Genomic DNA, 12,786 nt, shown 5'->3' on the forward strand with positions numbered 1-12,786 from the left:
TTCAGCTCTGGTTATAAAAGCATCAAAGGCCTGAGTGGAAAGAAGACTTGAGTCAGCTGCTGATGGCCCAGGTGTTTCATGATCAGAGGCAGCAGGAAATGAGAAGGGAATTTCCTTAAACCATGTCATAGCAGAATTGAAAACATTAATAAAGATTTCATCCTTATTAGCAGGAAGACAATAAATGAGAGGGAGAGGATCTGTCACAGCAGTAAAGAGGATGCACCTGTCTGAATAGAGGTACCGGCACTATCATGGTTCATACTGTAACAGCAGCTCAGGCTCATTGTCTAGCAGGGCCAGGGAGCAATGTGGTGGCTCCTGGGGCCATTTCTCCAGCTGAGCGTCACTGAGGACAAAGAATGGGAGAAGCGTTTGAAAGCAGAGCCTCCGGAGTCCAGGGAGCTGGCAGGGGAATGCTGGATAAACAGCTGTAAAATCTGCCAGAACACCACCAATACATCTGGATCCCGGTTCTAGTAGATTAAACATCTCTCATAAAGGACCACAATAGGCTCACAAACATTAAAGAAATGTATCCACATCTAACTAAAGAAGTGGCTACAGAGAAATTGTAATGCAAAATGAAGTAATCAGACAATAGTTTGTAATAGCAGCAATTGGAGCTTCCTTTTGCTTACAGAGATTAAATACAAGTGTTTTCTTGTCTTCTCTTAAAGATGGCCATTAGGTTAAATGGCAACTCTCTACAAAAGCTGGTGTATGAAGGAATAACTATCTCCTCCACTAATGAGTACTGGTGTGCCACCAACATATTTATGCAAGACATGTTTATTTCCAAGCTATGTGGCAGAAGTAGGGGGCAATTACCAGGCAAGCCAAGTGCTCTGATGTTGAGATGAAGATCTGGATTCCTAGTTTCCAAAACTAGCTTAGAAATGGTGTAGCATGTTCAGAACTAGAGCAGAGGATGGGAATATGGATAGGGATAAGAGCTATATAGTCCATCACCGACACTATGATATCATTAACCCTCATCCAGCCACAAGGGGTAAGAACATAAGAACATGCCATACTGAGTCAGACCAAGGGTCCATCAAGCCCAGCCCAGCATCCTGTTTCCAACAGTGGCCAATCCAGGCCATAAGAACCTGGCAAGTACCCAAAAACTAAGTCTATTCCATGTTACTGTTGCTAGTAATAGCAGTGGCTATTTTCTAAATCAACTTAATTAATAGCAGGTAATGGACTTCTCCTCCAAGAACTTATCCAATCCTTTTTTAAACACAGCTATACTAACTGCACTAACCACATCCTCTGACAACAAATTCCAGAGTTTAATTGTGCGTTGAGTGAAAAATAACTTTCTCCGATTAGTTTTAAATGTGTCACAGACTAACTTCATGGAGTGCCCCCTAGTCTTTCTATTATCTGAAAGAGTAAATAACCGATTCACATCTACCCGTTCTAGACTCTCATGATTTTAAACACCTCTATCATATCCCCCCTCAGCAGTCTCTTCTCCAAGCTGAAAAGTTCTAATCTCTTTAGTCTTTCCTCATAGGGGAGCTGTTCCATTCCCCTTATCATTTTGGTAGCCCTTCTCTGTACCTTCTCCATCGCAATTATATCTTTTTTGAGATGCGGCAACCAGAATTGTACACAGTATTCAAGTATTCTAGCACACTGTTCAGATTTCATCCAGATACCCTAAAGCATATCTGGGGTACAAATTACCCCACATGACAGGGCTAGTGATAAATGAATCTTGGTTCTTAACTTTTGCAATGACAAATACCTGTTAAAAATGTATTTTTCATTTTATCACTGGCACTCAGTGGCACAGTATATTCAAATATCAGCCAGGTACAACTAACACTGGGCTCGCTAAGTACAAAAGCCTGTCTGGGGCACATCTGCATGCCATATGACAAGATTAATAAGATATTTCATGTGGTAGAATAAGGGTTAAATCTCCATGTATATAACAATACAATTAAATAGAAGATTGCGGGATGTTCATTCAAAAATATAGGTTTTGAGTTTTCCCATATGTATACTTTATAATCAGATGGTTCCTTATTATTTCTAATGGTTTTTTAATGCAATTAAAATCATAAGCTTGCACTTTCCTTTATGGAAGAACGTATCCTCCAACACCTGACACAGATCTCTGTTTTGTAAAGTCTGCTTCAGGGGTTCCACACATTCTTCAGCACCATTCTTTCACCCGCTGGTCATCACACCATCATAATGACCATGCCTTCACCAGTAAGTTGCCATAGTCTACTTATAATTTTATTGCAAATAAAACAGCGATGACATTAAAAAAAAACCCAAGCATCCAAATAGAGTTGTCCTGTGTTTTCTTCTACTGTAACTGATTCTTAATCCACACAAGTTTTTGTTTAATTTTGCAAAAACTCTAAATAAGCCTATTCTAGTGCTTTAAACCACATTTCTCTCAAGAATTCTCACAGATTGCACAGACAAACTTGACATAATATTCTTTTACTTGCAGGTCATAGCTTACAGATGGTTCTATTACAAAAAAAACAAAACAAAACCAGCAAAAACATCTTAAATGCAAGTCCGCCTCATTAAACTAATATATTATTGTCCTCTTATTCTGATTGTTTCTTCCCCACTGGGAATATCCGATTGGTTGGCTAGAAATGATCATTCCAAAACCTAATTGAAAACGTAGCAATATTCAGTAACTTGAGGAGTCCCCCACTTCAGAAAAATTTCTTAGAGTCACCCACTTATCAACTCCAACCAGTCTGAGGAAAATATCCCAAACTATCCAATGTTCAAACCCTTAGGATCTACAATCTGCAAACAAAACATGCACTGCCATTCTCTTTTCAGTAGTATGACTTCTCCGTAACCCCCATACCAAATCATCTTGATGAAGTCAATTACAGTCCTTCTAAGATCCTCAAAGGCATGGTTCAAAATTAGACAATTTTCCTCATTTGAAGGTTCTTTTTCTAGTGCAAGAAGCTTTTCTGTTCAGTGAATCTGATCCTGCTCATTCTTTTGGTCTTGCCAGCATAGCATAAACCACAATGGCAAATGATTAAATAAATAACAAATGTGATGGTATCTCCTGTAGCTCTACGTGAATACTAATCAGTTTGTATTGTTGTTGGACACATTAAACTATTCCCACATTTATAATGACCCTTTAGACCTGCCCCAGTATAAAATCTCACTGTGGCTAACGCAGGTGAAGTAGATCTCACCACTCTGTCTCTAATATTTCTTCCTCAATGCTATGAGTGGTGGAAAGTGAAATTTATTTTACATACCTAATACAGACCAATGTTTTCTTATGATACCACAAATAATGTAGAATACAACATAACATATGCTTGTTTGTTGCTGTTTTCTTTGTTATTGTATAAGGAGCTCCCAATCAGCAAATAAAATTCTCAGATATGGCTTCCTAATTATAGAGACTGGAAGGATAACCTTTCTCTAAAAACTGTGATCCCAAAGGTTTGGTTTTTTTTAATGTAACAGCATCAGTACATAATCTTCAAATCCTTGAAAGTGACTAATCTGCAAATTATACTTTAGGTAGGTGGAAACTATCATACTTTATCAGATAGCTTCTATATAAAATAGCAACCAACTTGTCATCTATTCCTAGTCTGCATATACTTGGACATATTTTTTGGATAGTTCTACATGCTATGTCCTACATTCCACTTAGCTGCGGGGGTCCACATCTGGCATAATCTTAATTATTCTAAAATGAAATGATCTCAGTCAAAGGCAGCAGGAATAATGCACAACAGTAAGCTTAGATGGTATCAATAATTGTACCCTGCCTTTGGAATCACTACTTTATTATATATTGTCTCTAGTAATTGTGCAACATGAAAAACTCAGCACCCTTTCACTCACTGCTGCCCTCAAACATTTCTTCAACAGTCTGCAAAAAAAAAAAAGCAAAATAAATAGCTCTATATTTAAGGATCAGACACAAGTAGGGCAAAATATAGGGTAAAAAGCCTACAAGCCAGCTTGTTTGTACCATTTGAAGATGGTAGATGTTTTGCCCAAAGCTTTCATTTTCTGCATGTTCTGGAAGAGAAAAAAATCCCACAGAGCAAAATTGTGTAAGAGTTTCTTCTTTATAATACCCCGCTCTACTTCCACCCTTGGATAACAGTGGAACCCTCACCAGCCTTGTGGCTGGAAGAAAAGTCTCTTTTGAAGCTCATCCTCAATGCTCCTGTTTGACTGGGTCTGAAGGGCAACATTTCTGCAGCGTATTGAAGTTCAGCTGGCCTTGGTTGGACAAGACACCCACAGGCCGATGCAACACCATGCGCTCAGGCTAGTGCACAAGTTAACTTGCGGTTGGACACGTGATTTAGATGCATGTCCAATTATGCAATAATGGGCGGATTTTCAAAGCCCTGCTCGCGTAAATCCGCCCGGATTTACGCGAGCAGGGCCTTGCACGCTGGCGCGCCTATTTTCCATAGGCCGCCGGCGCGCACAGAACCCCAGGACGCGCATAGGACCCGGGGTTTTCGGAAGGGGCGTGTCGGGGGCGGGGCCGAACGGCGCGGCGTTTCGGGGGCGGGCCCGGGGGCGTGGTTTCGGGCCGGGGTGTTCCGGGGGCGTGGCCACACCCTCTGGAACCGCCCCCGGGTCCGGTCTCGGCGAGCCAGCAGCCCGCTGGCGCGCGTGGATTTACGTCTCCCTCCGGGAGGCGTAAATCCATGGATAAAGGTAGGGGGGGTGTTTAGATAGGGCCTTGGGGGGTGGGTTAGGTAGAGGAAGGGAGGGGAAGGTGAGGGGAGGGCGAAAGAGCGTTCCCTCCGAGGCCGCTCCGATTTCGGAGCGGCCTTGGAGGGAACGGAGGCAGGCTGCGCGGCTCGGCGCGTGCCGGCTGCCCAAAATCGGCAGTCTTGTGTGCGCTGATCCAGGATTTTAGAAGATACGCGCGGCTACGCGCGTATCTTCTAAAATCCAGCGTACTTTTGTTTGCGCCTGCTGCGCAAACAAAAGTACACGATCGCGCAGTTTTTCAAAATCTACCCCTAAGGGATTTAGCGTGTCCAAAACGCACGTCCAACACAGCACGTAGCTAATAGCACTCATCACATGTAAATGCCATGTTGATGAGGCTATTAGCTAGCTATTACCCCCTTATGTAAAAAATAAATGTGCTCCCAACGCGCACATTTTTACTCTCAAAAATTAATGCCAGTCCCGGAGCTGGTGTTAAGTCTTCAGGAACCCCAAAAGTTAACAGAAAAGCAGAAGATACTGGTCATGCCAGCGGTCAGGTTAGGAAAACAGATGCTCACTTAACGAGCATCCGTTTTCCTAACCCGTGCACAGGTTAGGAAAACGGAGGTTATTAAATTGAGCATCTGTTTTCCTAACCCGTGCACAGTCACTTCTCTTGGGCACCCAATGCTAGGGACACACAATTTATGCCTAGCATGTTCTATTTAGCGTGGCAGCTCATTTGCCTATTGCACCCAGCTCATTTGCCTATTGCATCAAGCCCCCAGGAGAGGTGAATGTGTGCATGTTAATGAAAAGTGTGTCCAGTTTGGACTCACGGTTTTAGCACAGTGGTATTGCATCGGCCTGTCAGAGTCAAGTGTTCTGTATCAAAGCACAGAGTGTTACAGATTGAGTAAAAGGGTTGTCCCAAAAATCAATTATTTAACAGTTCTTTATAATCAGTAGTCCACAATGAAGATCAGAACAGTGGACATTGTTCCTGCATTAAACTATTATAAAGTTCTGAATTAAAATAATGCAACAAATAAATAGGGATCGATATACTAAAGTGGATTAAACACTATTGCATTATTGAGTGTTAAATCTCAAGTAGTTATTACACGTTAAGTGCTATTCCCTGTTAAATCTGCACCCTGTTTAATGTTGTTAATGTATTAACCTCTGTTTTAATGTATCGAGTTGTCTTTAATTGTAAACCGGAGTGAAGGCCAACACTAATACTTCGGTATAAAAAACCCAATAAATAAATAAAATAAATAAATATTGCAAGCAGTAATTGTGTGCTAACAGCTTGTGATAGCTTTTGTGCGAAAACTATGCTAATGAGGTAATGAGATGCAAAACTATATAAAGAAACTCATTACCATTAGCATAGCAAAAGGGTGCGCATGCTAACTGCTTCACAGATGCACTAATATATGGAAAAGTATGTTGAAAAAACTAACATTCTTAACTCAAGACAAGCGGCTTTTAGAAAGGCTACAGTACAGAGAGGGAACCCATTACCCTACATGACACCTTGATCCAATATGCAGAGGAGTATTTTCCAACTGTACTTATTCTTCTCGATCTGAGTGCCACCTTGGATTATACCATTCTCAAACAGGCCGAGCACACTGTTAACCTGCGATTGGATGCGCATTTTCGACGTGCTAGCTTTACCCCTTATTCAGTAAGGGGCAATAGCACGTAGAAAATGCGCATCCAACCCCCCAGAACCTAATAGCGCCCGCAACATGCAAATGCATGTTGCGGGCGCTATTAGGTATTCCCGCACAATACAGTAAGTAAAATGTGCAGCCAAGCCGCACATTTTACTTTAAGAAATTAGCACCTACCCAAAGGTAGGCGTTAATTTCTGCCAGTGCCGGAGAAGTGCACAGAAAAGCAGTAAAAACTGCTTTTCTGTGCACCCTCTGACTTAATATCATGGCGATATTAAGTCGGAGGCCCCAAAAGTTAAAAAAAGTAAAATATAAAAAACTAAAAAAATTTAAAATGGGCCCATGGCTCATGGGTTGAAAACTGGACGCTCAATTTTGCCAGTGTCCGGTTTCCGAACCCGTGGCTGTCAGTGGGCTTGAGAACCGACACCGGCAAAATTGAGCGTCGGCTATCAAACCCACTGACAGCCGCCGCTCCTGTCCAAAAAGAGGCGCTAGGGACGCGCTAGTGTCCCTAGTGCCTCTTTTTGCCGCGGACCCTAATTTAAATAAATTACTTTACTGTATCACGTGCACTGTATCGCGGGCGCTCGCCCACTCTCCCGCGATTTTCACTGTATTGGCCCGATTGAGCAGCCGAACTAATTTGGTATCAGCAGTTTGGCTCTAAATTGGCTTACCCATCATCCAAGTGTAATGGTGGTGGATGTTCAATCTTTCCCCTCCCCCAAATGCTTAGGGCTTAATACCTGCACCCCTATTGATATCTAAGACCCCATAAGGACCTTATCAGCAAACTTGGTTCGCAGTTTTTCTGTTATGCTGATGATAGTATTACACATTTTAATCAAGGATTACAGGAAATTCAAAATTGTTTAGCCAGTAAAAAAAACGATGCCTGAACCCCAGTAAAACAGAGGCTTTGTGGCTGAGAGGGCAGCCTACCAATGTTTGGAAGCCTCTTCGAAGCCTGGCTCCCAGAGACTTTGTGCAGAGCCTCAGTGTTGCTCTTGTCACTACTCTTTCCATGGGACAGCGCATGCCTCTAATTCTATTAGACAGATTGCTTCTTTATCCTGCGATGTTTGATATAGTTGCAGTAGTCCAGATGATGATTATTATATCTTGCCCAGTCTACTGTAAACAGGTTATTAGCTGGCCTTCCAACTAAATCTATTCCCAAGATTCAGTTTATCCAAAATAGGGCTGTCGGGATTCTCCTCAGAATAGGTGACAGAGCGCATGGTACTCCAGTACTGTTACTCTCCGTTGGTTGCCCATTATTGCCACATCTCGTTTAAGAATCTGTTGTTAGCTTTTAAAGCCTTGTTTTCGGATGGTCCACCTTGTCTCCCGGAGCTTGTGCCACCCTATACGCCTGCCAGACAATTAAGATCACTGCAGGCTGCTTAGCTTCTTTTAAAAGGGCACACCTTTTGTACAAGGAACCAAGCCTTCTCTATGTATTTTTACCTTTTTCTGGAATACCCTCTCTGATAAAGGATATTGTTCCGTATAAACGAAATACCAGGACCTGGTTATTTAAACAAGCCTTTGGGCATTTAGCTGTCCTCTTGCACTTATATTAATTTAAGGGTACTTACCTTCACCTATGCATAACTTAAGGTGATTGGGCAGTTTTAGTTTTTGATTATTGCATACTATATTTTTGTTTTATGATTTTGATATTTTTAATTATTGCCTGTATTTAATATTCATTTCATGATGTATTGATTGATTTTGACCGATGTTAAGCTTTTGATTTGATGTAATTTGGATGCATTTCTGTACCACCCTTTGAGATAGCAATGTAAGCATGTAATAAATTTCACTTCTTGGTGTTTATTTCACTGTAAGAAAAAAAATTAGTTACACTTTGGGAAATGTAGGTATGTTTTTGCGGTACCATCCAATTGCACACATGTACTTTACGTGTTTGCCTCATTTTCATGGCATTCACATTGGCTGTTAATGTGTGGCTGCACAGCCAACATCACATTTACATATGTTAACTGTTGCGACCCCAGTCGCTTACGCAGCGACCAGGGCTCTTACCTTCCCCGCGGGTCTCCTCCCTGCGCCGCGAGCCGCGCGATTCCGGGCCGGCCTGGCCGCATGGCAGCGGCGTCCTCCTCGTGGGGATGCCGGCAAGCCCGAGGATAGCTCCGCCCCCTGCGGGGGAATGCGCGCGCGCGAGGGCTGTCCTTTTGAGCTCCCAGCACCCGGATGTGCCGATCCGCCCTCCTTCTGACGTCAGCCCCGGAGGGGGATTTAAACCCGCAGCTTTCTCCTTTGCTTTGCCTTGCAACGTGGTCACTCCTTGGAGAGAGTTAGTTGCTGCTATCCTGCGTGTCTTGATCCTGGTTTGTCTCACGATTCTGCCAGCCTGCTGCCTGTCTTGATCCTGGTTTGTCTCACGATTCTGCCTGCCTGCTGCCTGTCTTGATCCTGGTTTGTCTCACGATTCTGCCTGCCTGCTGCCTGCCTTGATCCTGGTTTGTTTCACGTCTCTGCCTGTTCACCGCCTGCCTCGACTCTGGCTCGCTTCTTGGAGCCACTACTTGCTGCATACCCAGACTCCGGCACACCTCCTCGTTCCTGTCTACAGCTACCAGTCCAGACTTCTGTCCGTCCTCGGTTTTCCCTCACGCCAGTGACTCTCCTAAGTCCCAGCGGTCCGGGTCCCTACGGGCTCCTCCTGGGGGGACCTCGGACTTCCAGGGCGAAGCCACCTAAGTCCTAACGACCCGGGCCCTAACAGCTCCTCTGGTGGGGTCACGGGTTTCCAGGTGAAGATCCATCCCGCACTGTGTGTGTCTGCCTTCCGACCGTCCCATATTGCCGGTCGGCCCAAGGATCCACACCCGGAGCACAACAGTTTGCAAGGCCATGGATCCGGCAGACCTAGCTGGTCTACAGGCCATTCCCGGACTGGCTCAACGTTTGGTTCAACAACAACAGGTACTGGACACCCTGGCGGCCACCGTGGAACGGTTGGCTACCCGTATGGACGTTGAGCCCGCGGCACCGGTTCCGGTAGCCATACCTGCCCCAGTGGTGACGCTTCATACTCCCACGCAGCTTCCAGCTCCCACACGTTTTGCTGGGGACTCTAAGGCTTGTGCGGGCTTCCTGAATCAGTGTTTTGTACGGTTCGCCCTGCTACCCAATCAGTTTCCCTCAGATGGAATCAAGGTGGCTTACATCTTTTCATTACTTGATGGTCGAGCCTTAAACTGGGCGTCTCCCATGTGGGATAAGAATGATCCCGCCCTGAGTGATCTGAGTTTGTTCGTGGAGGAATTTCGAGCAGCATTCGATGAACCAGCACGTCAGGCCTCCGCAACTTCTGAACTACTCCAGCTTCGGCAGGGGACACGAACCCTAGCCGACTACGCTCTGGAATTCCGCACCCTTGCCCAAGAAGTGGGTTGGGCCGATAACGCCCTTCGCGGGGTTTTTCTTGAAGGCCTGGCGGCTAGAATAAAGGACGAGCTTGCAGCTCGGGACCTTCCAGAGGACCTGAACTCACTTATTAACGTGGCTGGGCGCATCGACCGACGCCTGCAGCAAAGAGCGAAGGAAGGGCGCTTCCCTCGTCGTCTGGTCCCCGTACCGTCAGCTACCGCTAGATCTTCGAACTCCGGATCTCGGACCACCGGCTCCTCAGCAGAGTCTTCTCAGGAAGAGCCTATGCACCTAGGAAGATCCGCTCTGACCCCCGAGGAGAGGCAACGCCGCCGAGACTTGCGTTTATGTTTATACTGCGGAGGTAAAGGCCATTTCCTGGCCCAATGCAAGGAGCGTCCGGGAAACTCCCGCACCTAGGGGTAAGTGAGGAGGTCCCCCTAGGTTGTCTGAATGCAACTCCTCATTGTACCGTACCCGTAACCCTCAAATATCCGGGGGGTTCTTTCAACACAAAGGCCCTCATAGATTCCGGCGCAGGAGGGAACTTTATCACTCAGGATTTGGTACGACACCTTCAGCTCTCCACGCAGCGTCAGGAACCTCCCTTACGGGTCACCTCCATTCAGGGTACACCGCTCGCCGGCAGTATAACTACTAGTACCAAGCCCATCATCCTTCAGACTGGTCTGCTTCACATAGAGAGGATTTCGTTCCTGGTTTTGGAGAAATCGGTATATCCCGTGGTCCTGGGGTTACCCTGGCTCCAACTACATTCCCCGGAGATTCGATGGGACGATTTCCAGATTGTCCGTTGGGGTGCACACTGCTCCCATTCTTGCATCCAGCCCTGGAGGGGTCCGCAAACGCCTCTGGCGCAGACTGATGTCAGGCTTCAGCTTCCGTTTCCCTACCAGGATTTTGCTGACGTGTTCTCTAAGGAAAAAGCGGAGTTGCTTCCACAGCATCGTCCATTTGATTGCGCGATTGACTTGCTTCCTGGCTCCACTCCCCCCCGTGGGAGAGTATACCCACTTTCTCAGCCTGAAACCCGAGCCATGTCTGAGTACATTTCGGAGAATCTCGCCAAGGGGTTTATTCGCCCCTCTAAGTCGCCCGCAGGAGCGGGTTTCTTTTTTGTGGCTAAGAAAGATGGGTCTTTGCGGCCCTGTATAGACTATCGTGGACTTAATGCCATAACCAAGAAAAATCGCTACCCACTGCCGTTAATCCCGGAGCTGTTGGACAAACTCCAGGGGGCACAAGTATTCACGAAGCTGGACTTGCGAGGGGCCTACAATTTGGTTCGTATCCGTCCCGGGGATGAATGGAAGACCGCTTTCAACACCCGGGATGGACATTACGAATACTTAGTGATGCCATTTGGCCTATGCAATGCTCCTGCAGTGTTCCAGCACTTAATGAATGAGATCCTCCGGGACTTCCTACAATCATGCGTTATAGTATATTTAGATGACGTTCTTATCTACTCCTCGGATCTAGCCTCTCACCGAAGACATGTTCGACAGGTACTCCAGATTCTGCGGGATCATCGGTTATATGCGAAATTAGAAAAATGTCTCTTTGAGCAGAATTCCTTGCCCTTTTTAGGGTATATCGTTTCTGCAACTGGTTTTCGCATGGATCCCAGCAAAGTATCTGCCATCCGAAATTGGCCCCGGCCGGTGGGCCTGAAGGCTTTGCAACGTTTTTTGGGCTTTGCAAATTTCTACCGCCACTTTATTCCACGGTATTCCCAGCTGGTGGCACCTCTCACCACCCTAACCAAGAAGGGTGCGGACACTCGAATCTGGCCTTCCGAGGCTTGCAAAGCTTTTGAGGACTTAAAGGAGGCTTTCCTCCATGACACCTGTTTGCGACATCCGGATCCCACTCAGCCATTCTTCGTGGAGGTAGATGCCTCTAGTGTTGCGGTAGGGGCGGTCCTCTCACAAAAGTCCTCTTCTGGCCATTTGTTCCCTTGCTCCTATTTTTCTAAGAAATTCACTTCCGCCGAAAACAACTATGGGATTGGCGACAAAGAGCTATTGGCAATCAAGTTGGCACTAGAAGAGTGGAGGCAATGGTTGGAGGGGGCGACTCATCCTGTGACGGTCTACACCGATCACAAGAATTTGGAATTCCTGAACCAAGCCCAGCGGCTGAACCCCAGACAAGCACGTTGGTCGCTGTTTTTCAGTCGGTTTGACTTTCTCCTCAAGTATCGACCTGCCGCGAAGAACGTCCGGTCGGACGCCCTCTCGAGGAATGATATTCCGGAGGAGAAGGAGGAGATCCCTCAGTATATTATCGATCCAGCCAAGGTCCAGTTAGCCAATACTATCGTATCCTCTGTTGAACGTGTTGTAGTCTCTCGCAGGGACCGCAAAAGAGTTCTTGCCTGGGCTCATGATTCCCTCTCTGGTGGTCACGCCGGTAGGGAGAGGACCCTTAACCTTCTCAACCGCTATTACTGGTGGCCTAAGGTGCGCCAGGATGTACGCCTGTACGTGGATTCTTGTCCAGTTTGCGCCCGGCAGAAACCTCTGAACGGTCGCCCATGGGGGCTTCTGCAGCCTCTTCCCATTCCCACGGAACCCTGGACCCATATCGCCACTGATTTTGTGGTGGATTTACCCCCTTCCAAGGGCAATACGGTGATATGGGTAACAGTAGACCGCTTCTCCAAAATGGTTCATCTCGTACCTTTACCCAAGTTGCCATCAGCACCAGAGTTAGCCCACCTGTTCACACAGCATATCTTCAGGGCTCATGGACTTCCGCAAAGTATCATGTCTGATCGGGGCCCACAGTTCACGGCTCGATTTTGGCGGGCCATCTGCCGGAAATTTGGGATACAGTTGAACCTATCTACAGCCTTCCACCCACAAAGCAATGGGCAGACCGAACGCATGAATAGGTCCTTGAAGACGTTCCTTCGAAGTTTTGTCTCCGAAAGAGGAGACAATTGGGT

The sequence above is a fragment of the Rhinatrema bivittatum genome, chromosome 10 (genome assembly GCF_901001135.1).
Source record: "Rhinatrema bivittatum chromosome 10, aRhiBiv1.1, whole genome shotgun sequence".
NCBI classification, from domain to species: Eukaryota; Metazoa; Chordata; class Amphibia; order Gymnophiona; family Rhinatrematidae; genus Rhinatrema; species Rhinatrema bivittatum.